Source organism: Haliotis rubra, unplaced genomic scaffold (genome assembly GCF_003918875.1).
Source record: "Haliotis rubra isolate DU_JTF1 unplaced genomic scaffold, ASM391887v1 Scf123, whole genome shotgun sequence".
Lineage (NCBI taxonomy): Eukaryota > Metazoa > Mollusca > Gastropoda > Lepetellida > Haliotidae > Haliotis > Haliotis rubra.
Window position 1 is genome coordinate 1,564,384 of NW_025765148.1, and position 25,082 is coordinate 1,589,465.

The window sequence follows — 25,082 nt, forward strand, 5'->3', positions numbered from 1 at the left end:
AAAAAACACTGTTTAATTTCATCCAGTTGGTATATCGACACAATCACAAGAAAGATACGAAAAAAAGATAAAGAAAAAATATGAAAAACAATATCCCCATTTTTTACATTGCACATAATCTTCCATATGCGTTGGTTACGCAGTGTTGGGAACGTTCAGCGTTATTAACAATATATATCCCTTGTCAGACGCCAAATCTCCCCATAAACCAACTGTACATTCTCAGCAAAACATCACCACATTCCTGTACAGAGACAAGCGTTTCAAAATGATCTCTGTAATGAAGTGACCCCTTACTAACCGTTCTCAGCTTAAATGCTTTAAAATGGGACTTCAGCGTGAAGACTCCGAGAAAGCTTATTGTAAACACTGGTATCATTTTGTCGTTTTCCGACTTTTTAAAATGTGTCCCTACACGCCTTATTTACTGGATACTTGGCAACTCTCTACATCTGGCACTCTGGCACTCTGACACTCCGCTGCAAAAATTGGAAATTTATGATGGCGAGTCCTCCAGCTTTCTGTCGACTTTTGCCATCCCAAATTTCAGGTATTTGTGATTTATGGCTGTGAAAAAAAACCGAAGGAGGGTCACGTCGAATAATTTATCATTTTTTGTGTCAATTGTGACATTTTACTTTGAAGTTTTGATAAACGACAAGTGGCTGCTAAGGGTTTCTCAACTTTTTTACCTCAGAGTCAACAAAGTCGCCAGTATACATCCGAAATGCTTGTCATTTCATGTTCTTTCTTGTCAGTGAACATATATCCAACTCACCTAGCCCTCAAATACAACTAGTCTGTGTCATGTAGCGTTATTAACAGAAAAACAGAATAACGAAACTTCAGCGCATCATACTCGGAGTATTTTTTAAAAAAACGTGCGTGTATAGTTTTTCACCTCAACTCAACATTTTAAACTTTTGTCCTATTGAACAACTAGATTTTCATTATTTGGGATGAAAATGGTACATTATGTCTAACCCGCAAATACAATTACTCTTTGCAATTTCATTTGAATAAAAATATTGTCAGATTAGTAGTTTATCCTTAAAAGAGTGTAAGCGTGCTTTTTTATCTTTTTCCAAAAATGGAAAATCAATTTTGTATTAAATCAATTTTTTGTGTCGAAAACAGAACAAAACATTGTAAATATTTGTCACAAAGTACGTATGTTGATATCGATATCCTGTTATGGAAACGTATGTTTTATGACATCAAACGTGTCGTTTTTACACTAATCGAATGTTTTATTGCACATTACGTATTCTGCACCTGTCATGTCATGTGACATATAGGTGTGTTATGATCAGATGTAGAATTATAACTCTGTGTATCGACAGAATCGTTTTACAATTAATACTCATCATATTATGTCGATTTCACTGAACCGTCACAGCAATACAGAGATGAGGGCTGTGAGAGGTTGTAGGGATAAAGTCATAGGAAAAAGTCATTGATTTGGGAAGGAAAAAAGTCATAGGAGAATAGTCATATGCTCAAGTATAATACATGACGTCATGAAATGAACAGATCACAACACAATCATCTGCAATAGCAGTACATCAAAGCTCAAAGCAAGTGAAACAAACAATCATATGACTCGTGACTTTTGATCCCATAATCCTTTAAGAACTAAATAACTAATAATATGTTCATTTCTAGTGATTTGATAAGATCCAGTTGCTTACAGTATCACACTGAAAGGAATAATTAGCTTGAAAGTGAAATAGTTTTTGTAAATAACTGGAGAACATGATGTTTTTATTACTATAGATGAAAGTGAAATAGTATTTATAAAATACAGTATAAAACAAAGTAAATAACTGGAGAACAGGATGTTTTATATACTAGCTACTTTTCCATGACTTTTTTTCCATGATTTTATTTCCTATGACTTTTTTTCCTATTACTTTGTTTCCTAAGACTTTGTTTCCTATGACCTTGTGAGATTCGTCAAAAGCGTCCTTGCAAACCAGGCACGATAAATAGAATACACGATTACATTATCACTTTTTAAATATATCAATCTGGCAATGTAAGGCCACAGCAAATTGATTAGTTAAATGAATGAACAAAAACTGAGGTGATGTTTTATTTGTTCTTTTTTCACACGATAGAATAAGAATTATTTCAAACCTTGACATATTTCGATATTAAAAAACTGATGGAAAAGTATTCATCAAATATATCAAAGTCTAGGTAATTTCGGGATGATGATTTGTTATTCCAAATCTACTCCCGCCCTCAAACCCAGCCTAATAAAAATGTTTCCATGTGACACAATTCTCCGAATCTTTAGTATGTGTTGACGGGGATACGTGGATTCCAATCCCACCGAACTCTCCTTTCAGAATCATCTCGTCATTCGAAATTTTGCAGATAGTTGGAACACGCCAACCGACCGTATGACAATGCTACATTTGGTCATACATTGTCAAACAAACATACGATGACTAAACTCAAATTTCCAACTCACAAACTGCAGCATCCCTGGCCATGACGTAATTACTTTATCTTCGAGTTATCACTGAATACCACTTAGACATGTACAGTCAAACAATCGGGGTTGTATCTAAGTGAGATGTTGCCCCCGGGAATCTCCATATACAGGGAGTATTAGATACTGCTATGTGACAGCAGTTAACGTCGGAGTATACAACCTCCCGTACAACGACAACAGTTTATGTTTTGAAGACATACATTTGTCTGAAAGTCAGATGGCAGATAAAACTGACTGTTGGGAACATATTTTTCTGACACGTACAGTTAAAACTACAATAATTGGCCAGAAGCGTCCAGAAGTGCCCAGAAGCAGGTCACAAAAGTCTAATTGAGTATATTTCCGGAAACCCCGGCAAATCACATTGTGTGCATGTAACTTATAAAATAACAGTGCTACAGGGTATTTCTACCCTAATCCTGCCGTGTGACAATTGCCAGGTTACAGCGGTCATTAGTTGAACACCAGCCAGACGTTTGCCTATGCACCTCGGGGTATAGCCGGATCGGGGCAGTTTATTAGGACAAAATGAGTTATTTTACTCCGAACGTTTGTACAATAATAGTATTTATTAAAATGGATATTATCTAGAGTATTTCTGAATCTTCGTACTGTTAATTCGTCATGGTATTAATCACTCTATAAACCAGTTATTCTATACATTGTCAATCTGGGAAAGTGGTATTGGCAGTCATTGATCCGCGGGTACTGTCACACTGAGTCGAGTAACGGTCTATTGTTAATGTATAATTAATCAAATAGACTATGAATACATCAGATGACTGTGCAGGTATGTAGTTTCAATATATCACAGATGCGTCCTGGAAACGTAATTGCTTGTTAATTCTTCTCTATTTGCAGTCAGCTTTCGAATTTTATTCAAAACTGTTTACATCTACCTTTTAAAAGTCTACCTATTTCTTTTTGTCAGTGTATAAGCTGTTAATCTAGTGTGATCATTATTGAGTTTATAAAATGACTTAAAGCTATTGCTAATCTTGGTAATGTTTTGAGTTACTGGAATAGTTCGTTTAATGAACCGGTTCTTTGAAAAATACGAACCCTGTACATGCGGACATTGATTTAGAACATATTTAGATGATGATATTTATGCATTGAAACACATTATATGAGGAAGAAATCATAATTTTACGTTAATGTAAATTCACTGTCTGTACACATATGCATGATTTTGTGTTTATATAACACTGATATTCCAGCAATATAGTGACGAGATTTTCCCACTTTAAATAACTAAACTACGTACAACATATATACATTTAACGGAGATTGTAATACTTAAATTTATTTGTATTTATGAAGTAAAAAAAAGAGAAAGAAATAGTTGAAGTAAATTCAAAATTCAATGAGTATGATTTTGTTTAATGAAAATGAAATAATTTTTCAAATGTAAATTCCGACTGTTATATTCTTGGTATAAGTAGTGGTAGTAGTGGTAATTGTAGTAGAAGTAGTTGTTGTAGTGGTAGTAGTAGTTTTCATAACCGTGCCCCGAAACGGGAAAATTGTAATTTTTATGTTACTTATAACCACACAGATATATTCCTGTATGATAATGCATCCGTAATATGTTCCCTGAATAGTCAGAAATGAGTTTTGCAGTTTGTCACTTGCTGCTGTAAAAATGTTCTGTCTATCAATGAAGGTGTAAACATCGACTGTCATAAAAGCGGAATTTCTTCGCCTCAAGTCGGACCCGTACTATTTTCTCTTTTTCAATATTTTTTCCTTCTCCTGATGACGAAAACAGTATCCACCTGTCACGTGGAGCTATGTTTTGATACTCCTTACACTGTTATGCCAGTAGTAAAGATATATACAGCTCCTAACATCACCTTCATTATGGAATATAGCCAATCTTTACAAAAAGGATGCCGGAAAAACAAAGTTTATTGTGACTTATGACGCTGCATTGCGTCAAGTTCTCACTCCAGCTAATTGAATGTACAAATAAGCTATGGGCTAAATCAAATTTCAGATGATACTTTTTTTGCTAAGTGTGCTGGAAAAAGTGTAATATTTCGACGAGGCCAGTAGGTTTATGTGTTTTCGTAAATTATTGAGCAAATCTTGGTATATAAAACAACAAATGTTTGACAGGGGTAAAATTTACGGGGGTACCATTTTAACATCTGCAGAATAACTGCTTCCATTATTGTTTGTTTATTTACGCTATGTATTTTAATAGCTTGGCTTGGCGTTGTACCGCTAAACTATGATCAGCATGTACTCTATGTACGGGAACCTTTTTTAATGTTTTAACAAAACATTCACCGGGCATGTGTGTGAAATTAACATTTTTTATTTCTAAATTTTGACTTAGACAACTAGAGACACAACTTTAAAATGTAGCAAAGTGTTTTATTATTATGGCATGTACGAATAAACAAACGGAACGACCATGTTAAAATAACAGCATTCACTTGATCTGTGCTTACGTATTTTACATTGACAACGAACACATGGATGTAATTTAGACTGTACTGCATGGTATGTCGTGACTTGCTGACTGAACATGTTCAATCTTAAATTCCAAGTATCTCTAACCGAAAAAAGGAAAACAAAACACACAAAAACAAACAAAACAACACAAATACCAACAAAACAAACGCCCCACCTCCACAAGAATAGAGTTTGAAACTGCAGTTACCTATGCAGTGTTTCCAGATTTACAGGGTCCGTTTTTGCGAGGTTTCAAGGAACACACCGACCACAAGCATGGTTAACAAACATTTAACGTGTCTTATACAAAACAAATTGTTTTCTTTTAGCTGAAATAATGTTTAAAAATTACATAATCTGTAAATCTGTAAATTATGAAATTCTTCATTGGACGTTTTGTCTAAAATATATTCCGTAAGATATGAAATACATACAACCGGCTTTATCTTCCTTCTCAATTGGGAAACATGAATTCAGCAAAACAAACTTAACACTTGAACCGGAAGTGAAAGGTCACGTGAAAACTATTACAATATGAAACACAGGATGTGGTAAAGTACTGGACGAGTTAAACACCTTATGCAAACATTAATCACCATAAAAATGTGTCTTTTACGACTTTCTCGTAAATTCCCCCAAATCAGCCCATTTGACTGAATTTCGGATAATTTCATCAGCACAACACTTTTATAAGTTACCAGATCATCAGTTTATTGATGAAGGACTGGATTCACACCAGCTACATTTGATATTTTTTAATAAAAAATATATAAGGATGAAAGAAAGCTGAAGAAAGTGTAAATAATAGCAATAAATATACCCTCCAGTCTCTCTTCAACACGTCTATATTGCTGAAAGAATAAATCCCCGAAACCTCCGAGATTTTAATATCTCAATTAAAATGCATAAGTAAAACCGTTCCTGCAAAATTACTTTCACCTACTAAAATCTGCACGGGAAATACAATAAAATATGTGGGCGTGTTCGACTGCACCACATAAATAACTGGTTGAACGAATTGCTTTTGCACTATAAACGTCCCAATTACACTTTCTTGTTCCGTACAACAAACACCATTCCCTCAGAGGCGGTACAGGGTTTAAAAAAGCTGTTTTATCCAGCTGAAATCGGTTCGGAGAGTCTCATATTATGAAATTAATTTCGTTCCACTTGGTTTGGTAAGGAAAACTGAGTTCGTGCACAGGCTTATCTTAAACCCAGATGTTACATCCGAACTGGTTAAACAAACGAGGTTCTGTCAGGCAGAACTCTCGATGACTTCATCATCTCAGAGGTTGCTTTAATTATGTTAAAGGTAATTAACCTCTTTCTAGCAATCCGTGACCTTCCAAGGGTCATGTAAGAGCAAAAGACTATGTATTGTGATCATTAAAATTATTGCTTGAACGCGAGGTAGGTTTTAGAGCTGAGGGTGTATTCACAATGTAGAGCACACTATAAGTGCACGTATTAGAGCTTCTTCATCTGGTCGGTAATGGTCATGAGTGGGTTAACCAGTGTTATTACATAAATCAAAACCATCAGAGGGAAAGAAATAATTAGATAATTAAAGAAATAATTAAAATATAGTAGATCATTACCATCAGACCCTTCTTAAGTGTATACGGACATGTCCAAGGGTACAGCGCCCAGCTGGGAGTTCGGGTTTGTCCTGAGTAATAAGGTCGTAAGGGGGACCAAGTGGATTGGGTGGTCAGGCTTCGTGTATTGGTTGGCAGAAGGTCAGTGAACTCTAACAGCATGAATGAGGGTTCGTGATATTAATCAAAGGATTGTCTGGTCCAACTTGTTTATTTATAGGCCGTCGTTGTATACACTGTTCACAGCTCAGTGGGGCGATAAACACGAAACACACACACGAAAATAAGACTCAGTCTCTGAAAATATATTACTCTGAGAGAAACAAACAGTTTTCATTTAAAATTAAACCCAGCTAAGAACCCAAGGAAGTCTAAACTTGATTCATTTGGAACGTAAGGATCACAGGGTGTGCTTGGACCGAAACGAAAAGAAAATGGTCAAGGGACGATGTCCTCACTCATTGTTTCATGTTTCATGTTTCATGTTTCATGTTTGACAGAATATTGGCATATAGACGAGTACACATGTCGAGCTAAATAATGCTCAATGTTTCATGTTTGACGGAATATTGGCATATAGACGAGTACACATGTCGAGCTAAATAATGCTCATTGTTTCATGTTTGACGGAGTATTGGCATATAGACGAGTACACATGTCGAGCTTAATAAGGCTCAATGTTTCATGTTTGACGGAATATTGGCATATAGACGAGTACACATGTCGAGCTAAATAATGCTCATTGTTTCATGTTTAACGGAATATTGGCATATAGACGAGTACACATGTCGAGCTAAATAATGCTCATTGTTTCATGTTTGACGGAGTATTGGCATATAGACGAGTACACATGTCGAGCTAAATAATGCTCATTGTTTCATGTTAGACGGAGTATTAGCATATAGATGAGTACACATGTCGAGCTAAATATAGGCATATAGACGAGTACACATGTCGAGCTAAATAATGCTCATTGTTTCATGTTTGACGGAGTATTGGCATATAGACGAGTACACATATCGAGCTAAATAATTCTCATTGTTTCATGTTTGACGGAGTATTAGCATATAGACGAGTACACATGTCGAGCTAAATATAGGCATATAGACGAGTACACATGTCGAGCTAAATAATGCTCATTGTTTCATGTTTGACGGAGTATTGGCATATAGACGAGTACACATATCGAGCTAAATAATTCTCATTGTTTCATGTTTGACGGAGTTTTGGCATATAGACGAGTACACATGTCGAGCTAAATATAGGCATATAGACGAGTACACATGTCGAGCTAAATAATGCTCATTGTTTCATGTTTAACGGAATATTGGCATATAGACGAGTACACATGTCGAGCTAAATAATGCTCATTGTTTCATGTTTGACGGAGTATTGGCATATAGACGAGTACACATGTCGAGTATTGGCATATAGATGAGTACACATGTCGAGTATTGGCATATAGACGAGTACACATGTCGAGTATTGGCATATAGACGAGTACACATGTCGAGTATTGGCATATAGACGAGTACACATGTCGAGCTAAATAATGCTACGCAAGTTGAATGGTGGTTTCTCTTAAGGCCACAGCGTTTGTTTGTCATACCTAAACTCCGGGTTCGAATACAGAAGTGGTACTAGTTTCTGTATTCTTTGCGACGTGGTTTAGCTACATTTGTGAAGTCAGCTTCAGTATGTGTACGAGTAATGACAGCGGGCCAACTGTAAGTGCTCCATCAGGTGAACTATGTATTTTGGTGCCACGATCAGTCTCTTGCTAAAACGACATACGATCTACCATGTTTAGTCTTTTGACTGACTGTTTGAAGGAATCTGCACTTTCGCTGACAGTTTGACTGACTGTTCAACTGACTGTTTGACAAGCCTTATAACAGATTTATTCATACTCGTTGGCCGATTATTGGACTGACTCATTTTATGGCTGTTTGATGGAATGTACTCATTGTCTGACCGTTTGACAGAATCTACTGACTGAATGGCGGAGTCTTTGATTGACTCTTGCACAGACCGTTTGACTGAATAATTGTAACTGTTTGACTGACTGATTGAGTCAGTAACATATCATCGTCCAAATGTGAAATCTGCAAACCGTTATCATCATTTTTCTCTTACACGAAACAAGTGCAACAAAAAACGACTTCAAGATTTTCATCACTCAGTGCAACTCAAATATGTTTCGTACTGACTTTACAATGTGCAAGGAAACACCTGAGCTGTCACGTGACATTAGGCATGGATCTTCGACGGTGACCCAACCTTCTGCTGCAGCTGCAGCTGGTAATTCCCCCTCTGGAGCCAGTCACGTGACACATACTCAACACATTAAGTTCATCATACATGCAAGAGTAGAGTAGATCCTGACATTGTTCACCAGGTAACAACCTGATCAACATGGTATCAAGTTTGTATCTTACTACAGAACCGGCAACCAATAACAGTATGACACAACTTACTGACCAGGGCCCCGTTTCACAAAAACTGTCGTGACGCTACAAGCGTTGTACCCCCTGTACAGGCCCCTAAGAAAAAAACAATCGTAGCGCAAAGGTGATCGCAACTCACATACTTACGCAAGCTTACGTGTATCGTAGCGTTAAGATCGCTCTGTGAAACGGGACCCTGTAACAAAGGCATACGACAGTCGTAGCTTTAAGATCGCTCTGTGAAACGGGGCCCTGTAACATAGGTATACGACAGTCGTAGCTTTAAGATCGCTCTGTGGAACGGGGCCCTGTAACATAGGCATACGACAGTCGTAGCTTTAAGATGGCTCTGTGAAACGGGGCCCTGTAACATAGGCATACGACAGTCGTAGCTTTAAGATCGCTCTGTGGAACGGGGCCCTGTAACATAGGCATACGACAGTCGTAGCTTTAAGATCGCTCTGTGAAACGGGGCCCTGTAACAGGCATACGACAGTTGTAGCGTTAAGATCGCTCTGTGGAACGGGACCCTGTAACATAGGCATACGGCAGTCGTAGGTTTAAGATCGCTCTGTGGAACGGGACCCTCTAACATAGACATACGACAGTTGTAGCTTTAAGATCGCTCTGTGGAACGGGACCCTGTAACATAGGCATACGACAGTTGTAGCTTTAAGATCGCTCTGTGAAACGGGGCCCTGTAACATAGGCATACGGCAGTCGTAGCGCTACGATAGCTTTGTGAAACGGTGCCCAGCGTTTCATGAAAGGTGGTTATCCTGTATTAGCTAGAATATTAGTACAAGCGTTATTCAAACGTTGCCAGCCAGAAAATGGTCACGAAAACTATGATATCCGTACAAAATACATCACCATCGGACAACCATCTGGTTATATTTTAGCCACCTTTAAACACGGGCGTACACTGCCTTTGTCCGTCAGTGTATGACGCCATTCTAACAATACGTGATTTGACTGTAGGACTAATGTTAGAGCCATGACATTTCTGTGGAATCCTAGAAGGGACATTGTCGCATTATTGCACTTTGGTTAATTTTGCCACTTTTTGCTTGTTTTTGTGAGGGCGACAATGCGGCAAAGCGACAACATCCCTTCCTGGATTCCACACATTTCTGTCTGAAACCGAAGCTATTGTTATCTATGGTCCAGGCTATTTATCACAACAGTACACAGACGTAATGTCCAGGGCCTAGATTTTCAAAGCTCTCTTAGCGCTAAGACAGTCGTAAGTGCCATGCATTAACAGTAACTTACGACTATCTTAACACTAAGAGAGCTTTGAAAATCTAGGCCCTGGACTCTCGAGGATGAAGATGGACGCGTTGCAGCGTTTAAAGATGTCACGAGGGTGTGTGGACTCTACTGGCAGACAAAGTCCCATGCAAGTCTAGAATATGTGGCTTGTCTAGATTCAGTTGTTTCTGAATATGAAGAAAATCTCAGGGCTCCTTGTTATTATATGTTATGATTGATAATTCATTAATCGCTTTGTTTCTGTAAAATATGTTCATGTCAGGGAGATGATAGTCACACAGACTCACAGAGACGTCACTAATACAAACCTCAATCCAAGATTATGTGGATTCTCAGAACAATCTACGTTATTGTATCGGTGTCAATATCAGCACTTGTTTTTGTTTTTCAATTGTCGGCAGGGAATAGTGTCTGGGGATTGGTAGTCTGTCGTACAGACCCTGAAGCAAATATATCCAAGAAAGCCCACGCAAGTCTAGAAATGTGGCAAGTCTAGATTTCCTCAGCTTCTGAAAATGAAGAAAGTCTCAGGGCTCCTTTTCATTATATTATATTTTTCTTTACTATGAACATTTTTCAGTAAAATATGTTCATTTCAGAGACTAGTTGTTAGTCTAGGGGATTGGCTGAAATGGTCTCAACAGTCTCTGGTATATTATTTGACTGCCTCTTGTTTACTGGGACTCGGACTGACGTCACAATGACTGTTTCCTTCACTGATTCCTTTACTCTTTGTCTGAGTCATTGACTATCTATGACTGAGTTTGTCTGACTATTTCACAATTGCATTGACTTAATTACTCTTTTGTTTATCTTTGACCGAGTCAGCGGCTGCCCCAGTTGTCCGACTTTTTGATTGAGCGGGACGTGCACGACTGGTCCAGTGGATTAACGCATCGATAACCGCTGTCCATAAGAATACCCTTTAGTAGGGCCAGTCTGGTGATGATCCAAAGTTTGAATCCATATGGTTCCTGGGCTGTACCATATTCAGATGCAACGCTATCATATGGCTATACTGGTAATGAGTGTGACGTTTCACCAGCGTAGTCAGACTGACACCAATTTATTGCAGACTTTACTGGCAATATGTCACTCGTAAAAACCAAATGTAACCCTTGACAACTGCGGACCTAATCTCACGGTCACATCTGACAAGCAGCCAAGGGACACAACTCTGGCACATACCAGAATGGAGGAGTTATCCATCACTCTAACGGTCATCCTCAGTCCCTTGGGTGCACATGATTAGAGACTGACCACTCTTTGTCATCCAGACCAAGATTTCCAGATTATCTGGATGATTGATAGGTGTTGCCATAGTGATGGGTTTGTTTGGGGTATTGGAATGACAAGCGTTCCACACGGGCTCGGAGATGAGACAACAAGCCCGGTCGTGTATCATGCCGGGGTCTTCTTCAAATAAATAACATGTCAGTACTGTCACAATGCGCTCCATTCTAACATGCCAGTACTGTCACAATGCGCTCCATTCTAACATGCCAGTACTGTCGCAATGCGCTCCATTCTAAAATGCCAGTACTGTCACAATGCGCTCCATTCTAACATGCCAGTACTGTCACAATACGCTCCATTCTAACAGGCCAGTACTGTCACAATACGCTTCATTCTAACATGCCAGTACTGTCACAATACGCTTCATTCTAACATGCCAGTACTGTCACAATGCGCTCCATTCTAACATGGCATTGGGAACTGCTCATAGTCAACTCCTCGCCCCCTTACAGCTCTCATTTCCTGTAAAATTCCCAGTTATTTGCCCCAATTGTTTTAATATAAATAAATGAACGGCCTATATTTCTAGTCATGTTTGTGTTGTTCTCGTTGTTATTGAAAACAAGGACTCTATCGTCATATAGCTTGAATATTGCTAAGTGCGGCGTTAAACAGCGATCAAACAAATGAAAACAATGACTTCATTGAAAATTGTCAAATACACAATGAAATCAGACTGTGAAACCACGGTCGACAAGACGTTTTCAGTTGAGACACAAGGTATTTTGATATATATATGCTCTGTTAAGTAATTTTCAAACTGACAACAAAGAGCAAGTCTCGTTTTAAAAAGATGTATCTCTTAAATACACATTCTTTTCTTTTGTAGATCCATTCTTCGGAGTCAGTTGGATATTTTATTTCAAATACCAGGAAACATGGCGACCCGAAACACGTAAATACAAAGCCGTGGGCTAATATCAGTGACTCGCATTACTGCGATCGTCCTTGAAGGATTTCGTTCAAAAGAAAGAGTACGGACAGAAATAACACCACAAGTCTACGATGTCCATGATTCTATTGCTCATACTATTTAACCGCATTGAAGATTATTTATTTTAAAGCCTTTATTTATCTTATTTATTGGTTGTTGTTTTTTTTGTTTTTTTTTTCGTTGTTGTTGGTTTGTTTGTTTTTTGTTTTGTATTTGACGTCAGATCTCTATCCCTCGATTTGTCTTTGTAATAGAAATTGTTTCCCCAAATGTTGTGAACTAACACAGAGGTAGATATTGTTGTTTAGAAGTTTGCAACACGGTGGTATAGCTTTAACATTGAACATCTTCGTCTAACGCCTGTGTCCATGTCGTGAACACTAATAATTTATCTTGATACATCCACGTTGGTCTTACAAACTAATTAACGCATTGTTTCCTTGTTACGTTTCGTGATCAGAAAGTCGGGCAAGGTAGTCTAAAACATCCATGTAGTACTTCATCTTTGCGTTACCGTGTCAAACTCACCAGGAAACATGCAAAGGACAGACTTGACGGGACCTGGTGAATTACTTGAAACACAGTCAGCTGTCCTGTGTTATTAAGATTTTGTTTCCGAAAATACATTAATTATTAATTACTTTCGAAGAATTTTCACATTGAGTCATCAAAATAAATCATGTTTACATAATACTATTTCATTCCACTAGACATGACTGGTGAACAGTATAAATATATGTACCTTATGACTTTGTGAGATTTGTAAGTTAAATAACGATGTCTCTGCCATTGTACATTGATCCGAAGAGACGTGGCGCCTAACAGAACCTCTGCACCAGTTTTACATAAAGACAGTTCTACCTCTGTTCAGCATGAGAGTCCATCCTTCACTCACAACCAGCTCAAATGGATTCACGATTTTATTTACAATTTCCCTTTCGAGTTACTGTTTAACACCTACGTACTCTTTCATTTGTCCTTTGAATAACATTTTTTATCAGGGAAGGGAAGTAACTTTGTCCCGACCAAACATCTAAGTGTTAAGTTTATTTCACCCGATCGACAAAGCATTATGAGATTACTTTCAAAATTCGTGAAATCGGAACAAATTTCGTTTACCGAGTGGAAACAGAAGACATTGGTTTAAATGAAAAAACGATACATTCTCCCTGTATGCGATGGATTCCTTGCGGATTATTCTCAAAGAGGAAGTTTGGTCCATTTATAGATATACATGAACCTGACAATTTCACCCGACCGTGCCCCACGCTTTGAACATTCGGATGAATAACGGTGTTCCTGGATGCGAGCGAGAGACGAGACGGGGAAGTTTGGGATGAATGATGATGCGTGACGGAGGAATAAACGACCCCTAACGCGTCGAGAAGGCATCTCGAGACACTTGCTTCCACAGCAAATGGAGCCTGTGTCTTTGAAGTCCCGTATTTATTATCGATTTGGGGTGTTTTAGTCGTGTAAAGGTGCAACTACACGGTGGATCTTGGTGGTAGAAGTGATCAGAAAATACCAAAAGTGTTGTAACGAGAGACCACAGAAAAGTAAACTTGGTTCCGTCTTTGCATAGCTTTGCGCATTCGCCTGCGTTTGTGAATCAGTGAACTAGTTATAGGAACGACATTGTTGGTGTCGTAAGCGACCGGAAAAGTGATGGATTGGTGCGGGGTTAAGGCAAGGACGCCTCCGGTATACAACTTGTCTCATGTTCTGCGATAGAAATTCCCTGTTCGCTTCTTTTTTCCCTTCCATGGCTTTTTTTTTCAACTAATTTGTCATTTCCCCCCTTATCGATAGTCGAGTATGATTTATACGAAACTAGCATGAGGTCCTGGCTCCACCCGCTACTTGACGAAGAAGGCCAGACTAATCGAGAAAAGCGAAAGTATTTACGTGTGAGGTGAGAAATTAAGGTCACGAGGCCAGGGGAGACAAATCTTTCTTTTTCTTTTCGCAACCATTTAAACGATCTGACAAGGGGCAAATGATTTATTGACTTTTAGAGCAGTTTGTTATCAAGGAAAAAGTGTTGCTTGGTCAAATAACTGGAAATTGAGTAATATGGCGAGTCAGATAGGGCTATTGCATGCCCAAAGTCGCTGTGTTCTGCCAATTAAAATATAAGACATTGCCTGTTGGTGGTTGCGTCGATAATTTTTTATCCAAAATGTATTTTTGTCGGTTGAGTCTTCTAATATTTTAAAGGAAAGCCGCGTTTTATCTTGGCCTGTTTAATATCAAGTGTCCTGCGTGAATCTCGGGGTGGAGAGAAGAGAGTGAAACTATTAATATTCATTATCAATAGATTGAGTATTTTGTGTTATCTACAAGGAAGATAAACAGCTGATTGAGCTATACTGTTAAAGATAACATTTTGGCACAGAGACCGTTTCAGATAAGCTTGTAACACGTTATGCAGTAAATTGCTCAACTCCTGTAACCCTATACACTTAATGCTGCCAGATAAAACGCCTATTTGGGGCCAAGCGCTGGCTGACTTACGCCCTGAATGGATGACTTGAGTCTTAAATATCTCAACACTGGAGATGATATAGTGTATTTAAGGAAGTATCTCCACTGTCAGATCTGTTCTCACAGCGAACATAGGGAGATATAGCATATCTACACTCTTAAGAATCATTTAGAATGTTAAGAAACGTATAATAAACACATTTTCGGCCTTTTTCACGACACTGTTTATGTTAACATAATTGCAAGTTTAGATAATAATTATTTCTATAATGAACAATAAAATGAACAGCTGAAATGTGTCTGGTTTAAATAGTTTATTCCCGAATGTCAGGTTATTGTAAGTTCGTAATTCAACTCCTGTTACATGACATGGAGAATTAGACAAAATAATACACCATAAACAGATGGTAGCTGATAAAATCTATTTAACAGATTTGTCCGATTTCATTCCACTGACTCGTATGTAGACTTGGTTTTAATTACAGCGTAAGTCACGTGTCAGCTGAATGTGTAATGGTAGTCGGTCAAGATCTGTTACGCTTTGGTCAACCAGCCACCGTGGGAAGCTCAGGTAGCTATGGCGGCACGATACCTTCTGTATGACTTCATCTTTGTTAGATCATGATGGGACGCTTCGTACACTAACGCGAAAATATATAATTTTGATGGTAACAAATAAACCCATTTAAACTGAAAAGGAGCCCCAATGATGGGGAATTCAGGAGTGATCTGCGGAAATGTAGACTTGCGTCATGTAGAGTTTTAGCATTGCAGGGAGGGCGGGGCAGTAAGGAAGACAAAGTAGTTCGTTGACTGCGACAGACTTAGACGTTTCGATATAGATTCTGATATATGTCAATCAAACAGACAATCAAAGTACAATGGAACAGAAGGTCGTCAAATATCTAGGTTTCAAACCAGTTTCACTGGATCCATGCACGACTAAGGGACGCAACTCTTCACATGTGTTGACGCCTGAGACCAGCCATGCACATGTCTGCAGCTACCGATACGACCCTGTTGGGATTTCCCGCCAGAATAGGCCAGAGTGACCGGTGCTGGTCATTAGGGGCGACTGAATGGATATAATGTTGGTAGATAAATGCTTGAATAGTCAGATATGGTGATTGGGTGAATGGCGTGCGAGGTCCGTTACTCACAACGGCAGTTACTTCATGGATTGTCGGGTCCAGAGTCAACCAGCATTTGGTTTGTTTGGTCGCCGCACTTACTAAAATACCGGCTATATAGCGGCGGTCTGAAAATAGTTCAGCCTGGGTCAGACAATCCAGTGAACATCAACATACGTATCGATCTATGCAATTGCATATGTGACCAAGTCAGCGAGCCTGACCACCCGATACCGTCAGTTGGTTCGTTCCAAAAGGTTGCTGAAGACCGACTGTAGTAAATACCTGTACCTACACGCCTACCCGGTTACCTGGCCACAGGCAGACAGGCCAGAGATTCAGCATCAGATAAATAGATTAACACTCTCCCCCGGTCAGGTGTGGTATCAGGTACTACCTTTTAGGGCCACGGAAAATTTACACAAGGTATTCAAATGCCGCATTTTTTCGTCTTTGTAATTAAGTACTTAACAAACGATCGAATTGAAAATTTCAAAATATGTTATGTTTTACATAATATTCAGTTTACATTTAAAAAGAGTGTGCTCTTCCTCTGTAAGAGTTAACCGGGTGTTTCTGCAATCCATACTCGTTAAGACTTTCATTTGAACACGACTGACAATGCATACCCCAAGGCATGTTTAGATAACTCGTCAGTCTGTCATACACATTGCGGAAGAGGAGGTTTGAAAGAGTGTTTTCTGAAATACACTCACGAGTCAAGCATGCAATATTTCAGATTCAAACTAAATCAATTGGAACTGTATCGCTCGACAGTCTGGCGTCTTGGGGTCTAGGAGGGGGAGAGGTTGGACGGAGGTGCCGCGGTCGCGGAGGGTGCCATTGTTTGACGTGTGCCCTATACATAAAGTCAGTCTGGAAACAAAATGTACAATTGTTGCCACTTTGAATACACTTGTAACTCAGACATCAGGGGTGGAGGACGATACAGGAGCCTGACACAATGGCCTTGGAGCTTTACACAATACGAGCTGGGATAAGGAGTCCCCTTTATGTAGATCCCTCTCCTCCATTCACACGAGATTAAGGTTCAGCTTTCTCCAAACTCGTAACTATTGTTACCAATGTAATCAAAAGCGTGTCAGCCAACAACGTTGAACAATACCGATATTCTTGCCAATGTCCTGTACCTTTAAGTCAACCAAAAGCGAATTTGTCGTGGACTTTTCATATTTCAATGTTTTAGTGTCTGACACTTGTCGTGTTTGTGCCCATTCAGAGAAGGCGTGGATGTGGACGAGGTAGTTTTGTTGTCGTATTGTGGCGCTGAGCTCGGTCTGGTGGATGTACCAAGCAACCTCGCTCCCGTCATCCAGTGTCATGGAGATAGATTGCCCTTCGGAATATCCCGTCGAGGGGAAATACCCAAATTACAGCAGATATGTCTTGATAATAGGTCGGGCGGGTGTTGGGTGTAGCCGCCTGCCCCCCTGCCGTCCCAGCACCCACTCACCCCGGCTCTGACGCCCGGATCTTACGGCGCGGACATCCCCTGGTCCATGTCGTACCGGCCTCGTACCCTGCAATCACGTGTCGCGTGTGCTATATTACATCTCTCAAATATCGGTTACCTGGCAATTTGCTTCAGCTCCACTCAGAACATAGCCATTGGTGACATTATGGATGCATATTTTGAATATCATGACAGACGTTACTCAATCAACGTTGACATTATTTATTTCAGTCCTTTTCAATCACATGGTGTAATTTCTCCTAAATCTTTGGAAGTATCGGTTACCCAGGAGTTTGCTGGGGCGTCACTGTGCAGTTCGTAGATGTACTGATGTTGTGAACGGAGAGATCCCCGGACTATGACGGCAGTCGTTATTCAACACCGTACAATCACAGCGTGCGGTTGTCAGTCTGTATAATAGAGTCTGAATACATTAAAGCATTCTCATGAAAAAGGGTATGCATTAAAGCATCTTTCAAGCAATTCGACATTAAGTTACATACACAAACACACACACACATACTGATACCACTCTGTTTTCGTGCGTGCGTGCGTGCGTGCGTGCGTGCGTGCGTGCGTGCGTGCGTGCGTGCGTGCGTGCGTGCGTGCGTGCGTGGATGAAGCGTCTGTCCGGACTGTGCACAGTCTGTAGTTCGATCCCGACCGGGTCGTACAGAAAGACGTTATCAGGTATTTATTATTGCCCTGCCTTGCGCTAGTTTAGTGGATAAAACACGCACTTGTCGGCTTGGAGCTAGTAAACTGAATCATTAAAACCGGCATTATTCCGGACTAGCACACGCGCACACGTGCATTCATGTCGCTGTGTTATAACACGATCATCGTAAACTCCACACTACACCCTGATGAGCTGACCCTGCAGCGAACGTGTAGTTCTGGGTAGTGGAGTCTATGTCCGTAGAGCACTGTGACTCGGAGGAAGATGATAGTAACTACCAGTCTAGACTTGGTTCCATTTAAACACAAAATGACAAGAAAGATGTTTGAGATGGACGTAGTCCTATTGTGCTGATGTTGGTGCCGAGCTGTGATGTGACCTCGTCTTGCACCACGTTCTGATCTGTCACCCCCCACCGCCACCGTTCCGTGATGATGAATGACTAGACGTACCTGATACGCAACGTGATGCGAGCTTCCGGTAGTCCCGCACTGAATACCGATAGATACTGGATGCTGCGAATGTACTTGTTATTGTAAGACAACTTGTTATTAAATGGGGGATTAAGAGGGAAATTATTGTTTAATTTATATTTTATAGTGGCTAATAAATTCCATCAAAATAAACTTAAATCTGGCTTACTAAGTGGCCCCTTTTTGCTTTCCCTTTCTACACGGTTAATATAGGCTGGTGGAAGGTCAACAAGAGACTATATACTGATGTATGGTCTCTGGATGAGACCATACACTGATGTATGGACTCTGGGTGAGACTATATACTGATGTATGGTCTCTGGATGAGACTGTATACTGATGTATGGTCTCTGGATGAGACTATACACTGATGTATGGTCTCTGGGTGAGACTGTATACTGATGTATGGTCTCTGGATGAGACGATACACTGATGTATGGTCTCTGGGTGAGGCTATATACTGATGTATAGTGTCTGGGTGAGACTGTATACTGATGTATAGTGTCTGGGTGAGTCTCTACACTGATGTATGGTCTCTGGGTGAGACTATATACTGATGTATAGTGTCTGGGTGAGACTATACACTGATGTATTGTCTCTGAGTGAGACTATATACTGATGTATGGTCTCTGGTTGAGACTATCTACTGATGTATAGTCTCTGAGTGGGACTGTATACTGATGTATGGTCTCTGGGTGAGTATCTACATTGATGTATGGTCTCTGGATGAGACTGTATACTGATGTATGGTCTCTGGATGAGACTGTATACTGATGTATGGTCTCTGGGTGAGACTGTATACTGATGTATGGTCTCTGGATGAGACTATACACTGATGTATGGTCTCTGGGTGAGGCTATATACTGATGTATAGTGTCTGGGTGATACTGTATACTGATGTATAGTGTCTGGGTGAGTCTCTACACTGATGTATGGTCACTGAGTGGGACTGTATACTGATGTATGGTCTCTGGGTGAGTCTCTACACTGATGTATGGTCTCTGGGTGAGACTGTATACTGATGTATGGTCTCTGGGTGAGACTATCTACTGATGTATGGTCTCTGGGTGAGACTATCTACTGATGTATGGTCTCTGGGTGAGACTATCTACTGATGTATGGTATCTGGGTGAGACTATCTACTGATGTATAGTGTCTGGGTGAGACTGTATACTCATGTTTAGTGTCTGGTCGAGTCTCTACACTGATGTATGGTCTCTGGGTGAGACTATATACTTATGTAGGGTCTCTGGTTCAGACTATCTACTGATGTGTGGTCACTGAGTGAGACTATACACTGATGTATGGTCTCTGGGTGAGATTATCTACTTATGTATGGTCTCTGGGTGAGACTATACACTGATGTATGGTCTCTGGATGAGGCTATATACTGATGTATAGTCTCTGGGTGAGCCTATATACTGATGTATTGTCTCTGGGTGAGACTGTATACTGATGTATAGTGTCTTGGTGAGACTGTATACTGATGTATAGTGTCTGGGTGAGACTGTATACTGATGTATAGTGTCTGGGTGAGTCTCTACACTGATGTATGGTCTCTGGGTGAGACTATATACTGATGTATGGTATCTGGGTGAGACTATACACTGATGTATGGTCTCTGGGTGAGACTATATACTGATGTATGGTCTCTGGTTGAGACTATCTACTGATGTATGGTCACTGAGTGAGACTATACACTGATGTATGGTCTCTGGGTGAGACTAAACACTGATGTATGGTATCTGGGTGAGACTATACACTGATGTATGGTCACTGAGTGAGACTATACACTGATGTATGGTCCCTGAGTGGGACTATACACTGATCTATTGTCTCTGAGTGGGACTGTATACTGATGTATGGTCTCTAGGTGAGATTATACACTGATGTATGGTCACTGATGTATGGTCTCTGGGTGAGTCTACACTGATGTATGGTCTCTGGGTGAGACTATCTACTGATGTATGGTGTCTGGGTGAGACTATACACTGATGTATGGTCTCTGGCTGAGACTATCTACTGATGTATGGTCTCTGGGTGAGTCTCTCCACTGATGTATGGTCTCTGGGTGAGTCTCTACACTGATGTATGGTCTCTGGGTGAGACGATATACTGATGTATGGTCTCTGGGTGAGACTATCTACTGATGTATGGTATCTGGGTGACACTATATACTGATGTATGGTGTCTGGGTGAGACTAAACACTGATGTATGGTCTCTGGGTGATACCATACACTGATGTATGGTCTCTGAGTGAGACTATACACTGATGCATGGTCTCTGGGTGAGACTAAACACTGATGTATGGCCTCTGGGTGAGACTATACACTGATGTATGGTCTCTGGGTGAGACTTTTGATGCATGGTCTCTGGGTGAGACTATACACTGATGTATGGTCTCTGGGTGAGACTTTTGACGTATGGTTTCTGGGTGAGACTATACACTGATGTATGGTCTCTGGGTGAGTCTCTACACTGATGTATGGTCTCTGAGTGAGACTATCTACTGATGTATGGTCTCTGGGTGAGACTATCTACTGATGTATGGTCTCTGGGTGAGACTATCTACTGATGTATGGTCTCTGGGTGAGACTATACACTGATGTATGGTCTCTGGGTGAGACTATCTACTGATGTATGGTCTCTGGGTGAGACTATCTACTGATGTATGGTCTCTGGGTGAGACTATCTACTGATGTATGGTCTCTGGCTGATACTATCTACTGATGTATGGTCTCTGAGTGAGACTACCTACTGATGTATGGTATCTGGGTGACACTATATACTGATGTATGGTGTCTGGGTGAGACTAAACACTGATGTATGGTCTCTGGGTGATACTATACACTGATGTATGGCCTCTGAGTGAGACTATACACTGATACATGGTTCCTGGGTGAGACTATACACTGATGTATGGTCTCTGGGTGAGACTTCTGATGTATGGTTTCTGGGTGAGGCTATATACTGATGTAATTCTCTGGGTGAGTCTATACACTGATGTATGGTCTCTGGGTGTGACTATATACTGATCTTTGGTCTCTGGGTCTGCATACAATATTAGTTGGTGATGCGTGTGTGAAATCGCTTTCATAGCAAACGTCGAGACTTTACAGTACAATAACATATAAAATTGTATAGGTGGCGGACGGATACAGATATATACTTTTTTTTTAAAAATATGCCCAATTTTCTGATCATTCAAGAGGAAGAGTCTACGGCAAGCGTCAAGTGTATATATTCCTTTGGGCCTGGAGGCCTGTAGAATGCATATATTTACACTCTCCTATTTGTGTCTATCGGAACAACCGCTGGAGATTCCAATCAGGGGCAGCTTTTGGAACAACCACTGGAGATTCCAATCAGGGGCAGCTTTTGGAACAACCACTGGAGATTCCAATCTGGGGCGTCTCTTGGAACAACCACTAGAGATTCTACATCAGCTAACAAATCCACATTGACACATGCTACTGTAACTGAACGCACACATTGATGTACGTAGCTGGATTGTATTATTATTGATTATAGTTGATTATAGTTGTTTTGATTGTGTGTGATTGTCTGAGCCACGTGTTTCATGAATGTGAGTGATTGTCTGAGCCACGTGTCTCATGAATGCGTGTGATTGTGAGAGTTACGTGTCTCATGAATGCGTGTGATTGTGAGAGCCAAGTGTCTCATGAATGTATGTGATTGTGAGATCCACGTGTCTCATGAATGTGTGTGATTCTCTGAGCCACGTGTCTCACGAATGCGTGTGATTGTCTGAGGCACGTGTCTCATGAATGCGTGTGATTGTGAGAGCCAAGTGTCTCGTGAATTTGAGAGATTGTGAGAGACACGTGTCTCATGAATATGTGTTATTGTGAAATCCACGCGTCTCTTGAATGTATGTGATTGTGAGAGCCACGTGTCTCATAAATGTTTGTGATTGTGAGAGTCACGTGTCTCATGAATATGTGTGATTGTGAGATCCACGTTTCTCATAAATTTGAAAGATTGTGACAGCCACTTGTCTCATGAATATCATATGTGTAATGTGTGAGCCACGTGTCTCATGAATGTGTGTGATTGTGAAATCCACGTGTCTCTTGAATGTGTGTGATTGTGAGAGGCAAGTGTCTCAAGAATATGAATGTGAGAGCCACGTTTATGGTGAATGTGAGCAGTTGTGCAAGCCACGTGTCTCATGAATGTGAATAGTGAGACTGGCACGTGTCTCATGAATGTGAATGTTGTCACTGGCACGTGTCTCGTGAATATGAGGAACGAGCCACGTGTCCAATGATGACGTTGTCAGGAACGTTATTCCACCATGTCCACTATGCTTCAGTGACAGGTGTTTCTTTCACACCGACATTGTTAAATCCCTTGTTATCATATTGATTCCTCACATATGTATTCCGGAATCTGTATAACGCTGCTATATATGTGTAGGTGCCACAGCCATGGACTGCTACCACTGTTTATGCACTCAACATATCATTGTCCAATGTGACTTGATACGATCGCACCTGTTACCTACGAGGTAATTAGCTCCTGCTTGTTTCATGCATATATAGTGGAATTCGTGCTTTGATCTTGTCGCAGTGCATTAATGTGCAAATCGTTTGACAGATACCAAACTATACTGATTCGACGCCGGGCGATATAAACGGATAATCACATAATCTACAAATTGAAGTCAAAGGTAGTTTGCAAAAAATATTTTCTGTCGCGTTCCATTTTGCACACATTGACCTTTTTCAGTCTGTAATTATATTACGTGATCTCATCGACATGCAAACATCATTAAAATTGAAAGCGATTCCATCAAATCGTTGACATGTGAATTCAAGCGAAACCTTTTCCATTGTCATATATTATCGCATCAGTTTACTTTTCTGATACTACGAGATTGTCTGAACAACTGAGGCGGAAATGACGCCAATGCGTTAGCATCATCCTGGAAGGACAATTGAAACTCTCGTACATTACGTGTTCTGCTGCACGTGTTCCCATGTTATGGTGCCTGGATAAGTGGCAGGCCATTTCACAAAAGGTGTCAGCAAAACTACAGTTACTGTAACGATTTGTTCAACTATGTTGATAAACGTGTAAGCCTACCACATGGAAGACGTACTCTCGTCCTGTACATAGATACTTGAAATGTAAATTGAAACTGACGAAAGACAAACTGTTGTTGTTTTAAACGTTCCTCGTACGATCGTAAGGCTTTCCAAATGGACCTGTGTTTGGTTTGCCCTCAATGCTACCCCTGGCGATCCTCACTTGTCTGCTTGCCTCACGATTGTAAATCAACATTGGTGTGATTTTTCGCAATGTGTAAATCTCCCCGCAGGTTTGGATGTAATAAATTTGTTTCCAGCAATTCTTGTATACAATAAGCGGCACCAGAAGGCATCTGCTTTCTTGTAGGAGGCGCTGACATTCCCCAGCGATGTGGAGAGTTCACGTAAGATCATTATGGACTGTAACATGGTAGTGTTAAACTTACATCACGGGAATTTATGGCTGCTTTAGATTAATGCTGAGAAAGGGGTTTTTTAGACATAAATTTCCAAAGTTGCAAGTTTCATAAACATGATATTGTTGACAGCAGAAGAGCAGGAAAGATCGACCATCATTAGTAGGTAAATATGAATATAATGTGTACATCCATTAAGTCATACTCAAAATATGCTTGTTTTGAAGTACGACTTAACTGATTTAAGCATGGTTATGTTTCAGCAGCATCTCTGTAGGTATAGAGTCAGATGAGCAGGGTGCGTGACTTTCATCTAAAATTGTAACAAGTTAGAGAACACATTTTGGTTCACTGTTGTTGTAAGGAAAACGTCATCACGTGATTACTTCCCCTGTGCCTCATGGGAGGTGGGTGGCCTAGTGGGTAAAGTGTTAACTTAAATTGTCAGATTCGGTTCGATTCCCCACGTGGACTAAATGTGTAGAGTTACGTCTTGATCGTCCTCTACTATATAATGCATTATATACTAAACCACCATGATCCATTCGCCACTTTAGCCTCGTTCTGATGCTACTAAAATGTCAATCATTGACCAGGAGACACTCCGTGAGATGCAGATGATGACTTCACTTACAAAAGGAAGAGGTTATGGAATGGAAATGTAATGCACTGGACAGTTGAGGATGCTTCTTTGTGTTCTGTACCATACTATGCCTTGAATGTTGCTAATACAGCGTACCTTCCAGCTAACTCCCTTCTTGAGACAAGAAGTCTTCCAGCTAACTCCCTTCTTGAGACAAGAAGTCTTCCAGCTAACTCCCTTCTTGAGACAAGAAGTCTTCAGCTAAC

The 25,082-nt window shown here is 40.2% G+C and overlaps 1 long non-coding RNA gene across 1 annotated transcript; it reads left to right on the forward strand.

Moving 5' to 3' along the window:
• The first annotated feature begins 1,666 nt into the window (after window positions 1-1,666).
• On the forward strand, window positions 1,667-24,855 carry LOC124266099. Its single transcript, XR_006895636.1, has 3 exons — window positions 1,667-1,782; window positions 10,609-10,613; window positions 24,845-24,855. It is a non-coding gene; the product is annotated as an uncharacterized LOC124266099 (long non-coding RNA).
• The last annotated feature ends 227 nt before the right edge of the window (window positions 24,856-25,082 follow it).